The 23,973-nt window shown below is 34.5% G+C and overlaps 1 pseudogene; it reads left to right on the plus strand.

Moving 5' to 3' along the window:
• Positions 1-16,613: 16,613 nt before the first annotated feature.
• Positions 16,614-23,973, plus strand: part of LOC109696426 (ATPase PAAT pseudogene) — a 30,383-nt pseudogene continuing 23,023 nt past the window's right edge.

Raw genomic sequence — 23,973 nt, forward strand, 5'->3', positions numbered from 1 at the left:
AGACAATTATATACCAATATCTATGATGAATATGAACACAAAATTACTTAGTAAAAGACTAATAGAATTCAACAACACATTAAAAAGATCATACACAATAATCAAGTAGGTTTCAATCTAAAGATGTTATGATGGTATTCAACATATGCAAATCAATAAACATAATAAAACACATGCATACAGAATCTAGGATCAAAACCACATCTTCTGAATAGATGCAGAAAAAGCCTTCACCAAAATTTAACATCATTTAACAATAAAAGCTGTGAAGAAACTAGAATACAACAACATTTCTCACATTATAAAGGTAATATATGATAAACCTATGGCTTACATTATACTAAATGGGGAAAATTGAAAGCATCTCCTCTAAAATTAGGAATAAGCAGCGATGTCCACTCTTACTCAATGCAGTGCTGGAATTCCTAGCCAAGGCAATAAAACAGGAGAAAAAAATAAAGTAGATTCACACAGAGAAGGAAGAAGACAAATTATCCCTATTTGCAGGAGAAGATATGATTTTATACCTGAAATACCCTAAAAACTCTACCAAAAAATTCTTTGATATCATAAGCACATGATAAAAGAGAGAGCACACAAGGGAGGGGTGAGGATAGGTAAGACACCTAAAAAACTAGCTAGCATTTGTTGCCCTTAATGCAGAGAAACTAAAGCAGATACCTTAAAAGCAACTGAGGCCAATAGGAAAAGGGGACCAAGAACTAGAGAAAAGGTTAGATCAAAAAGAATTAACCTAGAAGGTAACACCCACGCACAGGAAATCAATGTGAGTCAATGCCCTGTATAGCTATCCTTATCTCAACCAGCAAAAACCCTTTTTCCTTCCTATTATTGCTTAGACTCTCTCTACAATATGGTAAACAGTAACTTTAACATGGACAAATATGACGAAAATGGACAAATTTAACCACAAGTAATGCCAACATTGACCAATAATGGAACCAAGTGATGGTGTTTTTCTCCATATTTGCTTGTGACTCTGACTGAGGTCCCCAGTTGTCTCTTATGTTTCAGCTAGGAGCTACCTTCAGGTTCTAGGGGCAATTTCCAATTCCTAGGACTGGACAGTTCTTGGCCAGGTGAGCTTCCTCAAAATTGGTGTTGATTTCATCAAACTAATAGTGTCTGTCAGTGCAGCAGGAATCTGGTGCATTGGGAAGAACTCAGCATCACTTGCTTGGCACTACAGCTCACATGGCATAACCTGAGTCAAATCATGAGGAAACATCACATGAACCCAATCTGAACAAAAATCAACACAATAACTGACCTATGTTATGCAAAACCATAAATGTGATGAAAATCAATGAAAGCCTCAGAAACTGTCCCAAATTAAAGGTGACTGAAGAAACAGGATGATAGAATGCAACGAATGGTGGACTAGAATAATCCCCCATCTTGGATTTTCTTTGGCTACACAGAACATCATTGAGATAGCTGGAAGAATCTGGATACATTTGTAGATTGGATATTAATATTGGACCAACTGTAGTTTTTCTGCCTTTGATCATTATACTATAGTCATATAAGATAAGTCATTGTTTTTAGGAAATGCAAATATTTAGGAAAAAAGATGCAATGTGTCTGTAATTCAAAAATGGTTCTGAGAAGAAAACAGCATTATACACCTACATGTATATTTATCTAGCAGTAGACATGGAAAAGGGAGAGAAAGAACAAAGCTTGTGTACTATAATGTCCACGTTAAGGAATGACACCAAGAGTTCTTTTTATTATTTGTACAAACTTTATATGAGCCAGAAATTGTCAAACTAGAATATTTCAAAGGCAAAATAAACTTTAAAAGTATATTTGATACATTGTAAGAACCTTTGTAAATAGAACAATGAACCACTACCCAGAACAACAATAAACAAAAACAGACCAAGAACATCATTTAGCATAAAGCAAGTGAAAAACAAAATTCTGATTTCAAACAAAAATTTTTAAAAAGATATTAAAAAATAATAGCTCACTGCATAAAAAAATCAACAATCAATACTGATACACATAAATGAAGGAGTTAAAAGTTTGATGAAGACCAGATATTTACAATGTCTCAAATTATCTCCACTAAAATAATACTTATGAACTAAAAAAATAATATTAGAGAAATGTAAACTGGCAGATATCATTAATCATAGGAAAATCAAAATTATAGGTCCCATGACAAGACATCATGAAAAAAATCACAGAATTACTTCTATAATAAAATTTGATCTGAATGTAGTCATAAAAATCCAACTGAGGTACATTCTACCATTAAATATTTAAGATCCTGAGGGTCAAAGAGAGTCAAAAGAATGTTTCAGACTCAAGGACTATGAGGAATACAATTGTGTGCAATCCATGCATGAGAATATGATCCTTTTGCTTTAAAAGACGATATGACAAGTGGGAAAGCCTGAAAAGAATGCGATGGTGAAATGATAGCCTTTTGCAGTGTTAACCCTTCTTATTATGAATGTTGTGTTGTAGTTATGTGGAGTATTCTGACTTGGACAAAATGCACACTAAAACAATCAAATGCTAACCATTTCTTACCAGGTTATTCACAAATGGTTAATGTGCAGAAAATTCTTGATACTAGAAGTGGAACTTTTCTCCAATCCAAAAATTTAATCAAATATGAGTAAACAAACAGAAAATGTAAGAGCCATGGGAAAATATGTTTCCATGAGGAAATAATGAAAACAGTGCTTAAAAACCCCAACAGCACCAAAAAGTAATTATAAATGGAAATTAAAAAGAAATAACATTATGTAAGTTTTATGGCACTGTAGCCCTTGTAATACATTAAAATATTGGTAAAAATATTTATACACCCATATAGTGATTAAAAACTGCAAAATACAAATAAGTAAACACTAAACTGAATATTTAAATTTCACCAATGTATTAGTGACAAATTGTTTTGTGTAGTGTTTACATAGTTAGCATTAGGCAGTTTGAGTGCAAAAAACTCTGAAACACTGACTTTCACTTGCAGAATCCAATTAAGAGTCAGTTACAGATGCCAAAAAATAGTTTAAAATATGACTTTTTCTCATTCATATATGATGTAAAAATATGCTCTTTCAAGAAAGTCTGCACATCATACATTTAACAGGAAACAATTGAAATGTTATATGAAGAGTTCAATAAATAAAATGTTATTTTTACTTAAAGTCTGTACATATTCTTTTGATGCTTTATTCAAGAAGAACTTGACTTCACATATAATTGAATTGTGGGGAAGAAGTCCCAAAGAAATGAGATTCAAATTCAGTATCTATAAAAATTATATTCTCTATGTAAAAGACATCATAATTAACTAAGCATGACCCAAATAAATAAAGTGAGGACCACACCAGTGTTAATAATAATGAAAAACATGTATGTAGGACTATAATACAAGACTCCTAATAAATATAATTTTCCAGTAATTGCTCACTGTATCTATGATTATTATGGATAAATAGAAGAAATTCTGGGTTGTCACATTCTTCCTTCATTTCCCAACAGCTATGTGGTAAGTTACTATGGTAATCACTGGAATTAAAAGTTGAAGATGGTGTAGTTCACTCCTCAACAATCATATACTATAACACGAAAAAGTCAAAATCAGACACACAGACAGCTTTCACACACAGTCATAGATACTACGGAAGGTACAAAATGGTATTACTAGAACACACATGAGTGACATATACCTCAGTTTATGACAATATTGTATTGATGTCAATTAACATCTATAGAATAGAGAAAAAGCACATCAGAAAGAGGAAAGCAAACAGCTAGGGGTTAGGTAGGGGACTGTGAAATGGTTAAGTAGTCCATGTTGGCCAAATGCTGGCACAAAAGGACAGAGGAGTTTGAATGACAAGAGATAAGTTTGAATATCTTGACAATAACCAAATTGGTATAGATATTTTTAGTCCATGCTAATTAAAATTAAACTTTTCTTGGGGGTAAGAAACAAATTAATGTGAAAATAAATGACAGGACATTTTTTGAAGGCACTTTTCAGGACTTGGGATGTAACTAAGTGGTTTAGTGTTTGCCTGGCTAGCAATGTACCGGATCATAGTTTCCACCCACAGCACCTACAAAGGGCACTTTTCAAATAACAATTAATGAACATTAATTACTCCACCAAGTATTACTACAGAAATTCAGAATAACTGTCCCAATTTCAATGGTTTAATTTGGTGCCTAGCATGTATGCCTGTAGTCTGACTTTTGGATCATAAACCTTAGGAGGTCTTGATGCCTTTGTTTTCCAATGACAGTTTTGGTGTACAGGCTCTCAGTTTCATAGGGAGGTAGAAGGAAGACAGTTTTTTTTTTTTTTAGTTTTAGCATGGATTTATTTTAGTATAGCAAGATAAAGTACAGACTGACAGGAAGGGAAAAGGAAAAAGACAGAAACATTTCCTGTTCCCCACTCAGGAAATGAGAGCAAAGACTTTGGGAAGACAGTATTGAGCCAGAAAAAGAGATGGAGATGTTTTGAGACTTCAAAAAGCTATGGACAATGAATACATGAAGAATAGTCATATTCTTCATTATAAATGGTTATATTTTTGCATCTTTCACTTGAGCTACGTAAGAAAACAGATTTAATGTAGGAATTATTTGGCAAATAAAGAAAAATAGTGTCATGTGCTATTTGAAGCTTATTTTAGAAATCAATTAATCTAAATTTAATCCATAAATGTTGGCAACATACCTTCATTTAGATTTCTAGCTAGTGTTTCATCAAACTTCTGCTGCATCTGAAATAATTCAAATGGTACTATTATGCTCAACATCAAGGAGAGACCTCATCATGGGAATGATATCCTGTGTAGAAAATGTGGCCTTTAAATAAGATTAGGCCTACATTAAGGATTTCTTTTAAAACTCACAAAGAGAAAATAAAATTCCTACATATTTTAATTTTAGATCATAGAGAATGTTTATATGCTGTTATTTAATTTAATCCGAGAAGTATAATTAATATTGGTTCTTAAACGTGCCTCATTTGACAAGGGTTCTGTTTTATCAACACAGAAATTAAATGTCAACTCATAGTTTATCCTGAATGCATTGTTTTACAATTATTAGCAAAACTCTACCCTTTATAAAATTTTATTACACTTTTCACTTAAATGGATTCTTTGTAAAATTAACTTTCCATTCTCTACTTTCAGAAAATTCAGAAATTAAACATATGTTCTATTCTATAAATGTTCAGCAAAAGTCTTCAATATATAAATGGAGAAAGTGCTATTATCAAAATTTCATGTAAAATTTCTATTGGCAAAAGATTTAAAATATTATGATATCTTTATTGTGAACAAACATTTCATTATCAATATGGATCTGAAGATTTCCAAAAATGTACTTGATAAATATATGTTAGAACTACTTTTAAAATGTAAGCTTCTTTAATCTATTACTTTCTAGAACTCAATAAAAGGAAGGTAATATATAGCAACTTGGTGCAACTGAGATTTCTGTTAGAAATTAGGGACAATTGTGGTGTGTGTGTGTGTATCTGTGTAAGTGTCTGTATGTTTATGTAGTTTTTTGAGAGAGTCTATTGATCATCTGACAAAGCCACTCATGAGCTGTGATCACAGATGTGCATGATCATGCCAGGCAAGGAACAATTTTTTCAAAACAGTTTGCTATATTTACTACATATTATGAAATGTATGGGGATACATCAAAGTATATTGTGGACTTTAAAGATGGCAGACTAGAAACATCCACAACATTCTTCCTTCTACATGAATCTGAAAATAAACCTCAGGTATGTGGCTATAAGATAATTTAGTCAGACAAGGGAAAATACCAGTAAATAGACAGTTCATACACCATGGTAAATTCAAAACTAGCAAACTTCAGAGCAATAAAGGAAAAAAGGTACAATTTTGCTCAGGTGTATCACAAAGTATACCTTTGCTGTGAGACACCTAGCATAAACTGTCAAAATCTGGACTGTCCTGACCTATTCCATGACTAGGCACATCATCCATGCATTTCTGTTGTGAGAGCTAGTTTTGCACCACACATTCTACTTTGCAAATGGAGCACCAACCTGGTGGTCTATGGGGGAAATGACAAACTTTGCTGTGGATGAGCAAAGTTCTCTGAGATACAGGGAAAGCCATGGGTAGCAGGAAAATTTAGCAGATTCTAGCTCCCTGCCCCAATGCCAGGAACTGCACACAGATGCTGCTTCTCTTCCCAAATGCTGCCATACTCATCTGGAGATTCCCAACTACAAAAGCTACTTGATGGGACACTCCCAAATCTCTCAACCTATTGCCACTTGGCCCAGGGCCTTAGACAACCACCGACCACTCTACTCAGGATGCACCCAGAGAGAAATCACAGGCAAGCCCATGGGTAATCAGAAGTGAACATATCAGGAGAGCCACAGAAAGAATGCTGAGCACCAGACGTTGCAGGAAAACACCTGCTGCTCTGATAGTGCATATCTGGTGTAAACTCTCTTCCTCAGAAAGTAAGCAGTACTGATTCTTTTGCATTATTTTATTTTTATCCCATTTTTATTCCTTGAGTGTATTTTATTTCTATGCAAAAATTATACTCTGTTCTTGCACACTATTTTTCTTATGCCTTCATCCCACATATTTACCTCCCACTCAACACATCTTCCCTTTTCCTTTTTCTTTGCCTAATTGTTTCTTCTTTTTTTAACAACTTATTAATTTTTATGTTTTAAAAAAATTTAAGTTCTTTTTGTACACTATAGCAACCCTGGTTCATGTCATAATCTTTCTGTGGGTGGAGATGAAGTTCATGATTTTTTGTTTAATTTAATATTCACTTTCATATTGAAATGGTAATTTTGTTATTGCTGAGCTATCTCCATGCCCTAACATAACCCAGTTATGTTAAACTGTTAAACTGAACATTAAAAATGCTTCAACTAGGGTGGGGGCAAGGGGGAGAAATGAACCAAGCCTTGTATGCACATATGAATAATAAAAGAAAAATGAAAAAAAAATAAAAAAATAAAAATAAAAAAGCTTCAACTAAAAGAGTAGGTGATTAAAATCTCCAACCAATGACTTTTTTCTCAGATCCAGAAATTTTGACACAGAAATATGAGGGAAAAAAGGCAACAAGACATCTTGAAAATTCAAGAATTCTAAATAATAAACTCTAATGATAGCACAGTAGGTGGAATCTCAGACAAAGATTGCAAAAGAATAATTGTAAGAAAGATCAATGAAATTGAAGACATGGATAAATGCCCAAAAGAATTCTGAGAAAATATAAAAAACAGCTGATTGAAATAAGGAAAACAGTGCAACATTTTAAATAGGATTTCAATATAAACACAGAAATCTTGAAAAAATCAAATTCTAATAAATCAAACAAAATACTCAGTTGAACAATCTCACAATAGATCAAGCTGAAAATAGAAGATCAGTACCGGAAGACAAGGTAGATGAATTAGACCATTCAGACAAAGAAAAAGCATAAGAATATACAAGTGGAACATGTAAGGCCTCTGGTAAACCATCAAAAGTCCAATTATGTGTGTCATGGGAACAACAGGAGAGGAGGTACAAGCTAAAGCAACAGGAAATATATTTTAAAATAATAGGATAAAATTGACCAAACCTTTGGAAGATGGTCATTCAGGTATGAGGAGCAAGCTTTCTTCTCTCGCTCCTTCTTACTATCGAGCCTACTTGAGCCTAAGTAGGGGTGACTGGAGATTTAGAAAAGACACAGGATAGAATAACAGACAGAACATTGGGGACAGGTGTGTTGGGCAATCAGGTGGAGAGGCACAACCCTCATTGCTTCTTTTGTCTCTATTATTCTATTCATTTACTCTAGTTCTTTACTCTAACTTTATTCTTTAAGGCCTTACTCCTTTACAATTCTTTAAAACCTTGCTTCTAAAGTCTTTCCTTAAAACTTTGCTTTTAAAGTCTTCTTTTCTATTCTTTAAGGTCTCATTCCTTAGATTTCCTCTGTGCCATGTTTTCTCTTAGTTGTTCTTTAGCATAATCTCTCTTAAAGTCTTTGCCCTCAGACTTGCACTGTCCCATGTTCTCTGTAGTTTTTCTTTAGCTTAGCTTCTCTAAAGCCTATGTATAAAGTTCTTGGGGCAGACTCACACTGTCCCATATTCTTCTCTCTTTAGCTTTCTTAAAGTCTCAGTCCTCACACTTGCTAGCAATTCCCCTTTAGCAATTCTTCAGCAATTCTTTTTCTGTCCAAAAGCCTCCCATGTCAAAAAGCCAAAATTCCAAAGGCTAAAGCAAAAACACAGGCAAAAACTCAAAACAAATAGCCCAAAGCAAAAACACAAAGCAAAAATCCCAAACCAAAAGACTTGCACCCTCCATCAGCAAGTCTTTTATATCCTGTGGTAAACAGGGTGGAGCAACAGTTCTCAGGGAGGACCATGACATTGTAACAGGATTAGCCTGTGTTCCTGCTTCTCTGAATGTACACAACTTAGGAGAAGCAGCTGTTCTGCATTTTACTCTTCTATGGCTAAGGCTGTGCCAGTCTCACCTACAGATAATCTTCAGAAAAACAACTGAGCTGCATCTCACCTCACATATGCCCAGTTCTCATAGGCTTCTCATGATCTTCTCTCCACAGGTATGGGAAGCTTTTAGGACACTAAACAGTTAAGACCACAAAAGAGCCCCCACATCACAAGATATTATAGGTAAAACATCAAGTATACAGAACAAAAACCAACTATTGGCAGTTGCAAGTAAAAACCACAAAGTCATATATTAAGGAAAACCCATCAAAATAAAAGCACATTTCTAAAAAGAAGTTGTTAAACAAGGAGAGCATGGAATGATGCATTCCAAAACCTGAAGGAAAATACCTGCCAAACAAGATTAATGAATCCAGCAATTATCTTTCATAATTGAAGGTGAAATGAAAACTTTCCACAATAAAAAAAATAAAGAAATTCATGAACACTGAAGCAATTCATCACTGAAGCAGATAATTACAGAAATCCTGCACACTAAAGAGGAAAATACAGCCATGAAAATACAGGAAAGAAAAAATATTTCACAATGTAGGTAGATAGGCAATGAGAAACACTACAAAACAACAAAATAACAAGAACTATTGCACACTTTTAATAATAATTCTGAATGCTAATGGCCTCAAAACTCTAGAGAATGATGGATTGTTACACTGGATAAAAACACAAGTACCAACCATTTATTTGTTGCTTACAAGACATGACATCACTGATAAACAATAGACTTTTTAGTGGTTAGTGGATCATTGAAGAAATAAGGTGTAAAATAAGACAATCCTTAGAAGAAAATGAAAATGAGAGGCAATTTATCAGAATCTTTGGGATACATCAAAAGTAGGACTGAGAAGAAAGATTATAGTTATAATAAGAACTCAAGCAAGAACAAGATAAAAACAAAATAAGTGGATTGGAAGCAATAGAAAAGATTAAGGTAGAAATTAATTAAATGTACACTGAAAAAAGAATGATACCAAAATAAACAAAAAGTTACTTCTTTGAAAAGATTACCAGAATTGACAAACCCTTAACCAAATTAACAAGCAGAAATAAGGGAAGGCCCAATTTGATAAGATTATAAGAGACAAGGGGAGTATCACAACAAATGCCAATGAAATACAAAATGTAATTTGAAAACATTGTGAAAACTTGCATTCTAGAAAATTGGAAAACCTAGAAGAAATGAATTATTGGATATATATGATGTACCAATATTGGAACAAGATGATATAAACTACTTAAACAGATATATACAAGTCATGAGATTGAAGAAGTAGTAACAATCTTAAAAAAAAAAAAAAGAACCAGACGGATTCCCTATTGAATTCTACCTGAACTTTAAAGAATAACTAGTACCAGTGCACTTCAAACTCATTCTGTGAAGAAAGTATTATCCCAATACCAAAACCCAATAAGGACAAAACAAAAAAGAAAATTATAGATTTTATGAAAATGTGCTTAAAATTATCAAGAAGATAATTACCATCCAAATTCAGTAATATATTAAAAAAGTGATACATCATGTCCAAGTTGTTTTCATTCCAGTGATGTAAAGATGATTTAACATATGCAAATCATAGTACATAAAAATGGTCAAAGACCAAAATCTCAGAATCATCTCAACAGATGCAAAAAAATGACTAATAAAATTTAACATCCCTACATGATACAAGCCTTAAAGAAATTAGAGAAAAAGAAACATACCTCTTTTCCTTGGCTATTTATGACAAACCTATAGGTAATGTCATATTAGGAAAAACTAAAACATTTTCTCTGAAGTCAGGGGCAAGAAAAGGATAGTCTCTCTCTCTTTCTCTCTCTCTCTCTCTCTCTTTCTCTCCCTCTCTCTCTCTCTCCCTCTCTCTCCGTCTCTCTTGTTTGGATTGTGTAAGTGTTTGAACTCAGGGCCTGTTCTTGCTAGGCAAATGCTCTTAATAGTGGGCCACACTAATTTTTCAGTTTTTTGCTTTTCACACATTATGTCCAGGCTGGTCTTTGATTTAGATCCTCCTACCTAGACCTCCCATGTAGCTGGGATTACAGGTGGAAGTCTCTGAGCTAGCCATCTCCACTGTTATTCAGTATAGGACTTTTATGTTTAGCCACAGCAATAAGGCAGGAGAAAGAAATAAAAGGGATACAAATAGGAAAGTAAGGGTTCAAATTATCCCTGTGTTCAGGAGAGTGGATCCTATACTGAACAGTCATTAAATACCCCATCAAGAATCTCATAGATCTAGCACACACTTTCAGCAAAGTAGTAAAATGCAAAATCAAAGTAGAAAAATTACATTTTTCTACATACCACATCAAATGGGTTGAGAAAGAAATCAAGAAGGCAGTCCTACTCATAATAGCTTAAACAATGAAGTACCTAGGTGTAAACTAGGAGATAAGAGACTTCTTCAGTAAAAACTATAAAATACTAAAGCAAAAATTAAAGAACACATTAAAATATGGAAAGAATTTTCAATTAGATGGATAGGCAGAACTAGCATTGTGGATATGGCTGCACTGGAAAAAGCAACCTACAGATTCAATGAAATTTCCACCAAAATTCCAGAAACATTTTTTAATAGGAAAAAATCAATTCTAAAATCCACATGGATCTAAAAAGAATCCAAACAGCAAAAGTAATGCTGAGCAAAAAGAACAATACTTGAGGCATACCAATATCTGGCTTCAAATTATACTACAGAGCCATATTTACAAAAACAGCATGGGTGTGGCACAAAAATAGATACATAAAACCAATGGAATAGAATAGGCCCTGAAATAAGCTCACACATCCACAGCAACCTGTTCATCCACAAAGATAACAATAATATACCCAGAAAAAAGATAATCTTTAACAAATAGTTCTGGGAAACTAGATCCTCACATGTAGAACACTGAAACTAGTTTTCTATTTCTCACAGTGTACAAAAATCAATTGAAAATGGATAAACCTAAAATTTTTTAAATGGTTAAAGAAAACAGGTAAGAACACTTTGCCATATTAACATAGTCAACAAAGTTTTGAATAGGACTCTAATAGCTCAGGAAAAAGAGTGAAAAATGACAAATGGGAGTGCATCAAGTTAAAATATTTCTGAACATAATGAAAACAATGTCCACATTGAAGAGACAATCTTCACAATGAGAGAAAAAAATTTTCCAGCTACTCACCAGTCAAGGGATTAATATCCAGAATACGAAGGAGTAAAAAACACAAAAAGAAATAATATTAAAATAATAGATTGGCAAATTAATTGAACAAACAATTCTCAAAAGAAGTACAAATTATCTGTAAGTACATGAAGAAATGCTAAACATCCTTAGTCATAAATCAAATCCAAATCAAAATGTCACTAAGATTCCACCTCAGTGCAGTTGATATGACTTTTTTCAAGAAAACAAAGAGCAAATGCTCCTGAGAATGCAGAGAGAAAAGACACCTTTATACACTGTTGGCAGGAAGGTAAAGTAGTGCAGACACTATTAAAATCAATATACAAATTCCCCCAAAAATAAAAATAGAATGACCATATGATCTCACTGTACCACTCCTTGGTATATAGCTGAAGGAACCTAAGCCAGAATGTAGTAGAGATAACTGCATACTCATTTTTTTATGGGCAAGTGATTTATTAAGGAAACTCTTCCAAAAAATATAGATAAGGTCAGATACAGGAGGGCAAGATGTTAACCAAGGATCTCACTGAAACCCCACATAGAATAGCTTCCATTCAGTCCCACATGGTTGGAGATGATAGGTGTAGGATAAGTGACACCTCAGAGCTGTGTTGTTCCCAAGCAAGACAGCTGGGACCCAGACTCCTACACACATCAGCCATTGGTTAAGAGCCACCACAGGGGATAGAAAGTTCCAGAAACTTCATCCCATTTTCTGGGCTTATGAGCAATGTAACTCCAAAGAACAACTCAGGTGGTGCATGTTGGATGTGACAGCAAATCAAAGACAAGAAGGGTTCACAGAAATGGTGATCTTTTCAGTGCTCATGTATAGCCTGGGATTGTTCTAGACTGGGGCTATGGCAATTCTCTGGCATAGTGAGTTGCCGTTTCCCTTGGACCAATACAAAGGTGAATCACATAAACAAAGTTGACTACATACATATGTTTACACTAGCACTATTCATAATATCCAAGCTATGGGAGTTAGCCTACATATAATACATTCTCTGTGGTGGTAATGACAATGAGATATCCAGCACCATTACAGTTTTAGGTGTGACAGCTTTACCAACATTTTGAGAGACTGTTTTCTCTAATAGTTCCATGACAAATAGTATTACAGATAAGTTTTTTAAAAGTAACAACTCAACACTGAATGAAGTCTTGAATGAAAGCATATTTTATTAATTACTATTAATTAGTGCTATGTAAAAATGTGGATCACATGTTTACAAGATTTGACTTAAGGAACTATCAATGTAATGTTTCTATCTTTTCTTCCAAAAGCTTCAAACATTTAATTCCTACAGGCAAAATGATATTATATCATTATACCCCATTGACAAACACTTTCATAATACATGAATTGTGGTTAGATAAAAATGAAGTAACCTTCTTAAAATATTGTATATTTTTGTACTAAAAGAATCCATTTTTACTGTCATTGCTTTTTCTGTTTTCTTTTCTTTTCGTCCTAGAGATTGTCTAGAATGTCTCTTGAATGATAAACATGCACTCTATCACTGAACTACAACACCAACCACATACTGAAGGCATCTTAGCTCTCTAGATGGAGAATAATTGTGGCATACAAATGTACAGCAAGGTAAAGTTTTCTACTAAATCTAACAAAGCACCTGACAGAAATAATTGCCTCTATTCCAATTGTGATGTGACCTCTCCTCCCCACAAATTCTGGCCCAGATCTTCACTGACCCTAGAATACTTTACAAAATAAATAGTAGCTGAGGGCATCTATTTTATGAAAGAGATAGCAAAACATTATGAAATCTCAGACCTCAGAAGTTAAAAAAAAAGATACTCAGAAAGAGGTGAGGGAGGGAGGTGTCATGGAAAGGAGCAGAAATGGGAAAATGACACTCATTTATCTGGACTTGTGTTTTCATGTGAGGACTTATACTCTACATTTTTCATAAGAAGGCAGTAGATTTACCTAATGGGAGAAATTTGACAACATACATTGAATGTGCTTTTTTGGCTCTGCATCTCTCCTTGAAAAGATGTGTTTCTCACAGTAATGTGAATTTGGATCTGCTGACATTTCTGCACTAAGTTCCTGGTATAGATGTCAAATATTGATTTCTTCCACTTAAAAGTGTGTACATAAGTGTCTAAACTATATTGAAGTATCCAGAAGCCCACTGTAGCCACAAATATAAACCACCTCATCCCATGAGTAATAAAGCTAGTTTGTAGATCTACTCTTGAGACCCAAGTTCTGAAGTCTGTAGGAGGAAGTAGGGTGTTATTTGCTGCCTGCCCACTACAGCTCCAACAAAAATGACTATATAACACATAGGTAAATGTTTCCTTCTTCCTTGACTTAGAAAATTGCTAACCTTCTTCAAAACAACACTTTCTTTAAAGAGGCAGGGGGGAATAGTTTAAAGAAAAATGTTAGCAAGAGAAGTATAGAGACATCAATAATAGCAGGACACAATGAGTACATGTTCACACACTCAATGGTACTTGTTGGCAGGTTACTGTTAAATTACACTCAAGATTCCATGTTCGACTATAAGTTACATGCTCTTCTTTAGAACACTTTGATAAATTGATACACACTGCACATACTACACATACACTTTCTATGTTATTTATATTTTATCAATTAAATATTCTAATTTAAATTTGATATTATGCTCTCCTTTTAAGGGACACTCCAATGTTGTAAAAATAAATATGCACTAAGATGTAATAAAATAAATTTTTTTAAGTTTTCTTCTTAAGGAGATCCAAGATGGTGATTGGGACACAGATGCAGACCATGTGAGCTCTGTGAACCAGGTAATTTGCTGAGATACTGGAGACACATTTGGCTGAGGTAAAGCACAAGGGAGATCTGAAACATTAGCACTCTGAACTCCTATCTCATGGAAGGCTTGCCCACAGCATGATTTGCTAAAATAACAGCAGGCACTGCATGACAAGCCCTACCCCATAGGCCCACGGAACCACTGCTCCACAGGCTGTATGATGTCCAATCCTTGGGCCTTACTTACTCCTCAGCCCCTCCAGGGACACACTCCATCAAACTTCCAACCCTCAAACCTGCAAGATCTCTGCCAGACCCTGCCACTAAGGCCTGCCAAGCCAGTGATCCACAAGCATGCACGATCTGCACTCCATTGGGCCCATGCCCTGCAGGCATGCCAGGCCTACACTCCAAAGGCCTGCTAGATCACCTCAATGACAAGCCTTTGCCAGCAGGCCCTTGAAAACCCACTCACCTGCCACCTGTTACAAGAGGGTTGCAAATGTGCTTAGGACACACAGACAGGTCTAGATGCTAAAGGAGTAAGAATGGAACTACTAAGACTGAAATTCCACTGTTCCTGAATGGTGATTTTTATTTACTTATTCATTTATTTTTTGTTAGCTTTCCTTTAAAGGTTTGGTAGTCTGGTTTGATCTTTGGTCATCCAGCATCTCTTCCTACTGTTTTCCTTGGTACACTATTTTTTTATTTATTTTTTTTAAATTTTTCCTTTTACTTCTCTTACTTTCTATATATTATCCTTCTTCCTTGATTTTGTCAGTTTCAATATTGTAACTCAGGTAACACTAAATTACACATAGTCCAGGGACAGAAACAGTACCAAGTGGAAATATGGGAAGACGAGAAAGGGATGGAAACCATTCTCCCCCCCAAAAATATATTAATAAAGGATTCAGAGGGAAATGAACAAAACAGATACCCAGATCAAGACTCCAACAAAGCAAAGATAAACTAGGCCAAAGAACCCCTGGAAGCCCACAAGAACAGGCTGAAAGAAGAAATCCTGCAAGTAATCACTGAGAATTTCATAGAGTTGTTACTAGACCTGGTCAACCAAAATGTACAAGAGACACTCAAGAAATTCAAAGAGGACAAAAATAAAGAATATGTGAAAACAGAAAAGCAAATAAATGAAATCATAGGAGCCCTAAATAAAAATCAAAATGAAACAGAAAAATAGCATAAATAGAGAGATAAATGAATTAAGGATTGAAATTGAAAACATTAAAGAGGAAGTGACCCACAACTTGGAAAACATCAGAATAAAGACTGAAACAGAAATACAAAATAAAATGGAAGGTCATTCCAGAAGAACAGAAAAAACAGAAGACAGAATCTCAGAACTTGAAGATAAAATGGTAATTAATGGAAAAACTGAAGAACTATTAATCAAACAACTCAAGACCTGTGAAAGGAATATGCAAGAACTCACTGACTCTATTAAAAGACCAAACCTGGAAATCATGGGAATTGAATAAGGAGAAGAGGTGCAAGCAAAACGAATGGGTAATATATTTAACCAAATAATAACATAAAACCTCCCAAATCTAGAGAAAACTATGCCCATCCAGGTACAGGAAGCATCCAGAACACCAAACAGACTTGACCAAAACAGAACTACCCCACGACTTATTATTATTAAAATAACAACCACAGAGACTAGAGAAAGAATATTGAAGGCTTTAAGAGAGAAAAAAAATGCAAAAGTAAACCCATCGAAATCACAGCAGATTTCTCCATGGAAACCTTCAAAGCAAGAAAATCATTGAGTGAGGTCTTCCAGGCACTAAATGAAAAGAACTTCAACACTAGAATACTCTACCCAGCAAAACTTTCATTCAAAATAGATGGAGCAATAAAAGTCCTCCATGATAAGCAGAAATTAAAACAATATATGACCACAAAGTCACTACTACAAAAGATTCTCCAAGTAATTCTGCACACAGAAAGTGAAAGCAAACAAAACCATGAAAGGACAGGCAATACCAAACCACAGGAGAAGAAAAGGCAAGAAAGATCCTCCACTGAGTAGGAATTGCTACTCTGCTGGTGCTAAGAGTCCTTGTACCCACAGTGCACAGAGCATCAATGGTCCCCACTGTGATGGCAAAAGAGCCCCTGTGCCACTATCAGAGGCGAAATCCAGCTCCTTCACTGATGAGAGAAAAGAGGTAATTGGCACCAAAAAGATGAAACCTGAAAAAGGTAACTTATCTAGGATACCCCTCTCTGAGGAACACTGCTGAAGATCCTGGAGAAAAAAATTTAAGACTACAACTACAGGCACACAAAAGATTATAACCCTAACCAAAAACAACTGCAGATTCATAAATCTGTATACAGAATGAAACAGCAAGACAACCACTCTCCATCAAAAGCTAATTCCATCACTAAAGATCCAAACAATTGTGTAGAGGAAGAGCCATCAAATAATGAATTCCAAAAAATAGTACTAAAAATGATTAACAACCTCAAACAAGAAACACAAAAGTTAGTATTTGACCTCAAAGAGAACATGAATAAACAATTAAATGAGCTCAGAGAGAATACAAACAAAAAGATGAATGAAATTAAGAAGACTATCCAGGAAGTTGAAGAGAAAAATCTATAAAGATATGGAACCCATGAAAAATAATCAATCCAAAAAAAAAAAAGAAAAGAAAATCAACTCAATATCCCAAATCAATATCATAATTGAAAGTTGAACATAGAGTATCAGGAATGGAACAAAAAGTCAAGGAATTATAACAAGCAATAAAAGATCAGGAAAGAATGCTAAGAAAATATGAATGGAACATGCAAGATATCTGGGACACCATGAAAAGACCAAATCTATGAATCACGGATGTCGAAAAAGGAGAGGAGATAAAAGCTAAAGGCATTGAAAACCTATTAAATATGGTAATAGCAGTAAACTTCCTTAACCTCAAGTAAGAGATGATGTCACCCAGTTGCAGGAATCTTACAGAACACCAAACCATCATGACCAAAAAAGAAACCCCCCCAGACACATCATAATAAAACACTCAACACAAAGAACAAAGAAAGAATTGTGAAAGCCACAAAAAAGAAAAGGCAAGTCACATATAAAGGAAAAATCATTAAAGTTACAGCAGGTTTCTCAACTCAAACTCTAAACACAAGTCATGGAAAGACGATTCAGGCCCTAAAAGAAAGCAACTGTCAACCTAGACAAGACTACCCAGCAATACTATCCTTCCTAATTGCAAGAGAGATTAAAACCTTGCACAAGAAGGGAAAACTAAAAGATTTGCAACCACCAAGACAGCTCTACAGAAGACACTTAAAGAACTTTAACATATAGAACAAACTAGAGTGAGATAGGAAGATTCAAGAAAGAGTAAACCCTTTTGAGCAAGCATACCAGTAAACAACAAATAGGTAAAACTAAACAACAGGGGACAAGAATGACTGGAAGCAACAGAGACCTGTCAATGCTAACACTGAATGTAAATGACCTCAAGGCCCCAATCATAAGACTTAGAATGGCAAATTGGGTTAAAAACCAACACCTAACCATGTGTTACTTACAAGAAACTAAACTTACTAAAAAAACCTGTCTTACAGCTAAAGGTGGAAAAAAAGTTTTCCAACAAATGAAACCATAAACAGGCAGGAGTACCTACACTCATGTCTGAGAGTATAGATTTCAAATTAAATCAATCAGAGGAGACAATCAAGTTTTGTTCATATTAATGAAAGGGACAATTCATCAAGAGAAAATATCAAACCTCAACATACATGCACCAAACATAGGGACACCCACATACATTAAAAAATAAAAAACTCTAATGGCCCTAACTGCACAGATAGAAGCTAATGCAGTGATAGTGAATACCCCACTGTCACCAGTAGATAGTTCATCCACACAAAACAATAACAAAGAAACTTCAGAACTGCTCCACACATTAGACCAAATAGACATGGTTGATATCTGCAGAGTATTTCACCCAAAAACTAGGCAATACACATTTTTTCCTCAGCTCATGGAAATTTCTCCAAAACAAATCATACTTTAGGGCACAAAGCAAGTCTCCACAACATCAAGAAAATTGAAATAACCACCTGCATTATATCAGATCTCAACAGAATAAAACTAGACCTAAACATCAAAAGAAACTCCAGGAAATATTCAAACACATGCAGATTGAACATCACACTGCTGAAAAAACAGTGGGTGATCAAAGTAATAAGGGAAGAAATCAAGAACATCCTGGAATCCAATGAAACTTAAAATACAACCTACTGAAATCTGTGGACACAGCAAAAGCCATGATAAGGGGAAAATTTATAACTATAAGTGCATACAGTAAGAAAAAAGAGACCACTCAAATAAACAATCTAATCATGCACCTTAATGTCTTAGAAAAACAAGAATAAACTAAACCCAAAACAAGTAGAAGGAGAAATACAATAAAGATCAGGGCTGAGATAAATGAGATCAAAACCAAATAAATTACACAAAGAAATAATAAAACAGAAAATTGGTTGCTTGAAAAGACAAAGAAGATCAACAAACCCTTCATCAACATGACAAAATGGAGGAGGGATGAGGGCCAAATTAATAAAATCATAGATAAAAAAGGAGACATAACCACAACACCAAAGAAATTCCAAGAATCATTGGAGAGTAATTTGAGAAGTTATACTCATGTATAACTATAGATGAAATGGATAAATTCCTAGAAGCATATATCCAACCAAAATTAAACCAAGAAGATATTAACCACCTAAACAGTCCTTTTATACATAATGAAATTGAGGCAGTATTAAAGAGTCTCCCTACCATGAAGAGCCTAGAACCTGATGGATTCATTGCCATCATTGCCAAATTTTTCCAATCCCTTAAAGAAGAAGTAACAACAATACTTCTCAAACTTTCCAGGAAATAGAAAGGGAAGGAACACTATCAAACTCATTTTATGAAACCAGTATTAAACACATTCTAAAACCAAACAAGGATGCAACCAGAAAAGAGAATTATAGACCAAAAGCTTTAATGAATGAAGATGCAAAAATTCTCAAGAAAACACTTGCAAACAGGATTCAACAACATGTCAAAAAGATCATACACCATGACCAACTAGGATTCATTCCAAGGATGCAAAAATGGTTCAACATATGCAAATCCATATAATAAGGCATATAAACAGAAGCAAGGACAAATATCACATGATCAATTCAATAGACAGAGAAGAAGCCTTTGACAAAACCCAATACACTTTCATAGTAAAAGCTCTGAAGAAAGTAGGAATAGAAGGAATGTTCCTCAACATAATAAAGGCTACATTTGACAAATCTAGAGCCACCATTATACTAAATGCAGAACAACTAAAACCGTTCCCCTTAAAGTCAAGAACGAGACAGGGCTGCCCACTTTCTCCACACCTATTCAATATATTTTGGAATTCCCAACCAGAGCAATAAGAGAAGAGAAAGAAATAAAAGGGATTCAAATAAGGAAGGAAGAAGTCAAACTATCCTTATTTTCAAATGACATGATCCTATACCTAACAGACCCCAAAAGCTCTACCAAAAACTACTAGAAATCACAAACACTTTTAGCAAAGTAGCAAGATACTAAATTAACAAACAGAAATCATTAACTTTCCTTTCTATATACCAAAAACACACAGACTGAGAAAGAAATCAGGGAAACAATCCATTTACAATAGTCTCAAAAACAATAAAGTACCTTGGAATAAATTTAATGCAGAAACCAAAGTCCTTTTTAATGAAAAATATAAACCCCTGAAGAGAGAAATAGAAGAACACATGAGAAGATGGAAGATCTTCCATGCTCAAGGATGAGTAGAATCAACATTTTGAAAATGGCCATACTACCAAAAGCAATCAACATGTTCATCACAATTCTTATAAAAATTCCAGTGATATTCTGCACAAAAATAGAAAATAGCAATCATGATATATATATGGAAACACAAAAGACCTTGAAGAGCCAAAGCAATTCTGAGCAAAAAAAAAGTCCAATGCTGGAGATATCACAAGTTGGGCATACTCAACTTCAAACTATTGTACAGAGCCATAACAATAAAACAATAAAAGCAGCATGGTATTGGAACAAAAACAGACAGGAAAAACAATGGATCAGAATAGAAGATGCAGACATATACCCACTCACCAATATCCAACTGATTTTCAACAAAGGATTCCAAAACACACAATGGATTAAGCACAGTCTCTTCAACAAATGCCTCTAGGAAAAGTGGATATCCACATGTCAAAGACTGAAACTAGATGTCTGTCTTTCACCCCATACTGAAATCAACTCATAGTTGGTCAAAGACCATTATATAAAGCCTGAAACTTTGAAAAAACTCCAAGAAATAGAAGGAAATACACTGGAACTGACAGGTACAGGGAAAGACTTCCTAAACAGAACTCAAAAGGCTCAGTATCTAAGAGAAACAATGAAAAAATGGGACTGCATTAAACTAAAGAGCTTCATCTGCACAGCAAAGGAAATAGTCACCAGATTCAAGAGACAGATTTCACCTCACCCCAGTTAGATTGGTTATAATCAAGGGTAATAACAACAACAAATGCTGGCAAGGATGTGGCAAATCCAGAACTATTATACACTGTTGGTGGGAATGTAAGTTAGTATAACCTCTATGGAAAGCAGTGTGGAGATTCCTCAAAAAACTAGAGATAAAATTGCCATATGATCCAGTGATGCTGCTCTGGGGCATCTATCCAAAAGAATGCAAAACAAGATATAGTAGAGACACCTGTACACTGATAATCATAGCAGCACTATTTGCAATAGCCAAGCACTGGAAACAACCCAGATGCCCCACAACTGATAAATGAATCATGAAATTGTGGTATATATACACAATGGAGTATTACTCAGCTACAAGAAATAATGACACAGGGTTTGAAGATAAATGGATGCAAGTGGAGAACATCACACTAAGTGAAGTTAGTCTGGATCAGAAACACAAAAGATGCATGTTTTCTCTCGTATGTGGAAGATAGATCCAAAGATAAACATATACAAAGCAAGCATGATCATATACAAACTCAGAGGTAGAACATGTTTGTAGCAGTGGAACTACTGTATGGTAATCATGGAAAGGAAAATATAATGATAGAGCATCAGTAATATTGCATACCATCAGATATGAAGGTAGAGGATATAAGGATGTTGAAAAACGGGGGGGGGGAGGGTGGTGGTAGTGTGAGGTAAGCAGGTAATGGAGAGTATTCAAAGGGATTGAACAAACCAAAATAAAGCACACCCACAGTGGATATACATTGAGACACCCTTTTGAATGTCAACTTAAATATTAATACTGAAAATAAGGACTGTAAAATAGGCACAGTATGTGTTTGGGGGTTACTAGTGGGAGGGTATAGAGTGACGGAATGAGATTAAGGTGATGGTATATAGTTGATGGACTTCGTATACCTATATGAAAGAACTAAAAAATCTCTTGCAATTGCTTTAAGTGGGAAGGAGGGGGCTGAGGGAGAGAGAGGAGGGGGCAATGTAAATAATGTACAATATAAGTCGAATCAAATTGTCACTATGAATCCCCCTACTATAATGCAAATATCCTAATTAAAAATGTATAATAAAAATAATCAACAAAACAAAAAGTTGGTTTTCAAAAATGTTAATAAGATTTATAAAAATTTAGCAAGCATGACAATACACAGAAGGCAAAATTCTCCATAAAATCTAAGGTGAAAAAAGGGATATAAACAGAAAAACTAACAAAATACAGAGGACCATTAAGGAATATTTGAAAACTCATACTCAAGTAAACTGAAAAATCTAGAAGAAATGGATAAATTCTACATGCATGTAACCAATCACAATTGAGCTAAAAAATATTAACCAGTTAATTAGATCTTTAACAAGCAATGAAATTGAGACAGTAGTAAAGTTTCCCTCTTCAAAGGACAGCCCTGGATTCATGGCTGAATTCTACCAGACATTTAAAGAAACACAAATACAAATACACCTCAAATTTTTTCAGAAAATAGAAAGGGAAGTAACACTACCAAACTCATTCTACAAAGCCAGTATAACACTCATTCCAAAATCCAATAGAGATATAACAAAAAAGAGAATTGCAAATATCTTTACTGAACATAGTTGCAAAACTTCTCAAAAAAATACTGAATCAACACCACCTCAAAATGATCATGAATCATGACCAAGCTGTTTTCATTCCAAGAATGCAAGAGTAGTTCAATGTGCACAAATCATAAATGTAATATAGCATAGAAACAGAATAAAGGACACAAAATACATGATCCTCTCAACATAAGCACAAAAAGCTTTGACAAAATTTAGCATGCTTTCTTGATAAAAGCACTGAAGAAACTAGAAGTAGAAGATGATGCAATATAATAAAGGTAGCATATGACAAACCCATAACCAACATTATACTAAATGGAGAACAACTGAAACCATTCCCACTAAAGTCAGGATTGAGAAAGGGATGCCCACTTTTCCCACTTGTATTCAATATAGTTTTGGAATTCCTAGCCAAATCAATAAGACAAGAACAAGAAATAAAAGGGATTCCAATAGGGAAAAAAGAAGTCAAACTATCCCTGTTTGCAGATGATGTGATTCTATACCTGAAAGATACTAAAAGCTGGACCAAAAACTCATATAAATTATAAATTTTTTTGGCAAAGTAGCTGGATATAAAATTAATATAGAAAAAATCAGTAGCCTACCTATATACCAACAATGAACAGACCAAGAAAGAAATCAGAAAAACAATGCTACTTAAAACTCAAAAAAGCTAATAAAACAACTAGAAATAAATTTAATAAAGGAAACTAAATTCATTTTTAATGAAAACTATAAATCACTGAAGAGGGAAATTGACAAAGTAATCAGAAGATGGAAAGATCTCCCAAGCTCATGGATTGGCAGAATTAGCATTGTGACAATGGGTATACTACCTAAAGGAATCTACATCTCAACAGAATTCCTATCAAAAAGCCAGTGATATTCTTCACAGACACAGAAAAATCAATCCTAAAATTCTTATGAAATCACATAAGACCTTGAATAGCCAAAGAAATTCTAAACAAAATGTCCAATGCTAGAAGTATCACAATTCCTGACTTTATACTATACTACAGAGCCATACTGGTGTGATATTAGCACAGAAACAGACATGAAGACCAAGTGAATGGAATAGAAGACCAAGACATAAACCCACACAACTACAACCAATTAATTTTCAACAAAAGGTCCCAAAACATATGATGAAGAAAAGACAGCCTCTTAATAATGGTGCTGGAAAAATTGGATACAAAAGATCCTTGTCACTCACCCTGCACTAATATGAACTCAAAGTGGATCAAAGACCTTAATATAAGGCCTGAAACTTTGAAATACCTACAGTAGTAGTAGGAAATACACTGGAACATA

This window comes from Castor canadensis, chromosome 15 (assembly GCF_047511655.1).
Source record: "Castor canadensis chromosome 15, mCasCan1.hap1v2, whole genome shotgun sequence".
Lineage (NCBI taxonomy): Eukaryota > Metazoa > Chordata > Mammalia > Rodentia > Castoridae > Castor > Castor canadensis.